General features: G+C 48.1%; 1 long non-coding RNA gene across 1 annotated transcript; it reads right to left on the bottom strand.

Moving 5' to 3' along the window:
- Positions 1–769: 769 nt before the first annotated feature.
- On the bottom strand, positions 770–3,141 carry LOC114623121. Its single transcript, XR_003711721.1, has 2 exons — positions 3,033–3,141; positions 770–1,403 (listed from the first exon to the last, which is right to left on the bottom strand). It is a non-coding gene; the product is annotated as an uncharacterized LOC114623121 (long non-coding RNA).
- Between the last annotated feature and the right edge of the window lie 1,334 nt (positions 3,142–4,475).

Raw genomic sequence — 4,475 nt, 5'->3', positions numbered from 1 at the left:
CTGAGCCATCTCTCCGCCCTCCAGTTCAAATTTTAGTCCTGCAGGAGATATGCCAGGGCTGAGTTTCTGTTTCACAGAACCTCTGGGTTCTGATACCTGTTTGGCCTTTCCCTTACCTGTGCAACCTTAGATAGATTAGTTGCTACCTTTGCCTATTGCTAGCACTTTCCTGTCAGTGTGCCATCAGCCTGTCCGAAAAAATATAGTCTGCTCCAAGTCTGTGAGCTGAGAAAGGCCTTCCACTGGGGGATGGTGGTCGGAGATGACATCAGCCAGAGATTTGAAATGTCCAGTTTTGCTCCAGAGGTCAAGTTGAAGTGGTTGGAGATAGGGGTTGGGGTGGGGAGTGGCTGAGTTTTGGTAGGGGAAAATATTCAGAACAGACAGAACAGAACAGAGTTCTGTCTGGACACAGATTCCACACATTCCTTGCAACAATACAACTGGACAACAGTACAACAGAAACTCTAGGTGGCTCTGTTCGGGCACCTCCAACCCTTCCCTGGCTGATGAACAACCTTGCAACTCAGACCAACAGCTTTCATTTAAAGTGCCTTTTACATGGGCTAGAGTGATGTCTCAGTGTTTAAGAGCCCTGGTTGCTCTTGTAGAAGACCTGGGCTCAATTTCCAGCACCCACACAGAGGCTAACAACCTTCTGTAACTCCAGACCCCGAGTTTCTGACACCCTCTTCTGGCATCCAGGGGCACTGCATGTGCATGGTGCAGAGACTTGCATGCAGGTAAAATAACTCTACGCACAAAATAATACAATAAAACTTAAAGTGTTTTTTATGATGCTGTGGATTGTTTTGCATTCAAGCATCTGAGTCTCTCTCTGGGTCCCTGCCTCTGAGCAGTGGTGCAGAGAATCATAGGGACTTTTGACGGGAAACACATAGTCCTAGGTCACCCCTTCATCTGGAATGATTGTCAGTCAAGGATGGGGAACCGAGAATCTGTATTATTTAAGCTGTGGTACCCAGGTGAAAGAATGCCATGGCAACGGGAGGAGGGAGTGAATCCTTCTCAGTTGTGGGTATCTTCCTGGCCCTCTGCTCTCTTTTGACCATGCCTTCTGATTTGAATTCATATCTTGGAACATTGTAATTCTGGAAAAGAGGATGTAAAAATAGCAGTTCTTTGGAAGCAGTGTTTTCCCATCTTCTGTTTAGTCTAGGGTGGTGTTCTGGCTGTTCCAGGGCCATGGCGGAATGCTGCTGGTGGCATGTCCCCTAGCTCCACACAGTCATCCCTGTGCACACAACTCACGTGATCTTGCTGTAAGTCCTAAGAGCTGGGCTGGTAGGGTGCCACCAAATGCAGGGTTGGCCCAGGACACTCATTTCTTTGGTCCCAATGGGCTCTGTAGACTGGAACTGAAATTCTGCCTTTGTGTTATTCTAAGAAAGAGAGATGAAGGACTCCTAGTGTGTGAAATGCAGTCTGAGGTTAGCACAGTCCAAAACACAAAGTGCTTCAGATGGTACCGCATGCATGACCAGACTCGTTAGTAAACAACACCAACCATGATGCTCTCTCTAGGTGGTCTTTCCAACTTTCCTGTTATTGCACCTGAGACTATATGATCCCCTCTGGCTGCTCATTCTCTTTATCCAAGGCTGCTTGTGAAGGTTAATACTGTCAGCTTGACAGAATCTAGGATTACCCAAGAGATAAATTTCCAGGAATATCTGTCAGAGAGTTTCTAGACTGGGTTAATTGATATGGGAAGATCCACCCTAAATGTGGGTAGCATGATCCCATAGGCTGACTGGGGACATGACAGGACTAAAAAGGAGAAATCAAATTGAGTACCAGCATCCATCTCTCTCTGCTTCCTGAGTGTAGATGTAATGTGACCAGCCATATCACGTTCCTGCAGTCATGACATCTGCACCATTGGGGCCCGAACCCTTGGACCAGGGTCCAGATAAATGTTTCTCTTCTCCAAGTTGTTTTTGTGACTTTTTGTTTTTTTGTCATAGCAATCAGAAAAGTACCTAGAGCATTTTCCCTCAGGCTGGGCACTCTTCAGGGGAATACTGGCCACTTTCCCCAAATCTGCAGATTCTGTTTTCTCCATGTACTCTCCAGAACCAGTCATAACAACTTTATGGAAACAGGAAAGGGTAGAGTAGGTCAAAACATGCATTTTGGCCTCAAAAGAAACCCAGAAACAAATTCACTTCCAAACCACTTCAAGCTATGACGTGGTAAGGCTCAGATGCGTGGCCTGTGGGTTTTGCTTCAGTGGGGTCGTCCCCAGCCTTGAAGAAGGGGAAGAAGGGGTCAGTGTTGGGAGTTCACAAAGATGAGGGAATGCAACCGGAGAGGGGATGGTCCCCCTTATCAGGGCTGAGAGCTTAGTGTTCAGAGAAGGCTTCCCACTCTGAGTCAGCCAACAGAGGAGAGAAAACGGTCACTTGGGAGAACAGGAGAGATAGCCTCTCCACTGCTCTGATTGAAAGGCAGCTTTCTCAGGTCTACTGCTACACTCCTCCTCTTCCTTGGCCTTCAGGCAACCACAGGCTCTCTTGAGATGGCCTTCTGGTGGCTTTTTCTATTGACTCTTTGTAGAAACTCTCCTGGCCTATTTAATTAGTTTAGCCCTTTCTTCATAGGCCCCAGGGAGAGTGAGGCCAAGGCCCAGGGACACCCCCAAGTCCTGGCGTATTCACCTCCTTCTGCATAAAATTTCCCTTTCTTTCCATTTGCCTCTGCAGACTATTCTGCCACAGCTAGGGGCCTGGTGCTGAGGTTGGAGATGGCTTCCCTCTGATGCTGTCTGCTCAAGTGCATGGCCACTGGCTGTGCAGTGGAAAGGCAGGCGTGGCCCTTCTTGCAAGAGGAACCATCTGGTGGAGGGTCAGAAGACTGTCTGCTCCTCTGACCTGTGAGACCTGGGCATGAAACTTATTGACCCCTTCTCAGCATAGTTGCTGGGAAGCCCATTAGGTTGGGCAATAGCTCTCCCGAGACTGTGTTTAAGGAAGAAAGAGGTAGAAAGATTCATTCATTCATTTACTCACAAATCCATTCTTTCAGCATTGAATGGAGACCTATGTCATTCTAGTCTCTCTCTGTAGATTGACAGGTAAGCTAATCCAAACAGCTGGATCAAGATAGAATGGAGCTCTGTGCTTGGGGCTGTGGAGGCAGCTCTGAGCTCCAGCTCAGCCAGACTACAAAACCATGGGGAAAAGAATGGGGCTGGAGCCTTGACCCTTGGCCAACCGAGGCTGCAGCTGTTACTGATTACCATGCCTGTCTCAGCCTTGGAGGGCTGGCTGCCCTTTCTCCAAAGAGGAAATGCTGATGCCTCCCACAAATTATAGAGAAAAAGTACAAGCTTGTGGTTTCATGGAACCAGCCAAGGCTCTGCCTCCAAGGCCTGGGCCTTGTTAGCTGGCTCCTTACACTGCATGTTCAAGGGCCTGAACTGGGAGAACACTACCAGGGCTTCAAGCACATGACCTCCTTATCTCCTGTCCTTGTTGAACATGAGCTGCTTTAGAAGGGTCAATGTAAAGCTGGCCTCTTCCTCACCATACTTGTGATGAGAAATGGGCCACCAGAGTCTTTCAGAACAGGGAGATCCTGGCCAAGTTAATTAACCCTCCCAGCTTCCGTTTATTCACCAGGAACTTCAAGGATTGTTGTACTTTTGCCTCCAAAATTCTTGTGTGTGTGTGTGTATATTCATTAGCATGTACACATGTGCATGTGGAAATAAAACAGCTGTCAGCCACCAGTCCTGTTCCTTAGGACTTGTCCACCTTCTCCTCATCCTCTTCTTCCCCTTCCCCTTCCTCCTCCTCTTCTTCCTCCTTCCCTTCTTCCTCTTCTTCCTCCTCCTCTTCCTATTTCTCCTCTTCTTCTTCCCCTTCCTCCTCTTCCTCTTTCTCCTTATCCTCTTTCTCTTCCTCTTCCTCCTCTTCTCCCTCCTCTTCTTTTTCCTCTTCCTCTTCTCCTCCTCCTCTTTCTCTTCCTCCTCCTTTTCCTCCTCTTCCTTTTTGTCTTCTTCCTCCTCTTTCTCTTTCTTTTCCTCTTCTTCCTCTTCCTCCTCTCCCTCCTCTCCCTCCTCCTTTTTCTCCTCTTCTTTTCTGAGATAGGTTCTCATACTGCAACCTGGGTCCTAGAGAAGTGCAGAAATGCAAGCCAGGCACACACTGGTAAAGGCTGACCCTTAGGATTCCCACTGGGATCCCAGAACCCACTTTATTTGTGGTCCAAATCCATCTCCCAGGGAGGGAACCAATCAGCCAAGGCCACTGGCTCCCTTTGGAGTGTGACACTGACTTCCTCTTTAAAGGAGAAGCTGAGTCCTGTCTTGGTGTTGCCTACGGCACTGAGCAATGAGCTGCGGAGAGTGACAGACAGTATGAGCTGTCTGGGGGCAGGGCAAGGACCTTTGCTCTTAAGTGGCCTCAAGGCACACTTTTTTGTTTTTAATTATACCATTTTGATTTAAG

This window comes from Grammomys surdaster, unplaced genomic scaffold, assembly GCF_004785775.1.
Source record: "Grammomys surdaster isolate TR1022 unplaced genomic scaffold, NIH_TR_1.0 194, whole genome shotgun sequence".
NCBI classification, from domain to species: Eukaryota; Metazoa; Chordata; class Mammalia; order Rodentia; family Muridae; genus Grammomys; species Grammomys surdaster.
Note: the sequence above shows the minus strand (reverse complement) of the source record. Positions and strands in the feature narration are given on the sequence as shown.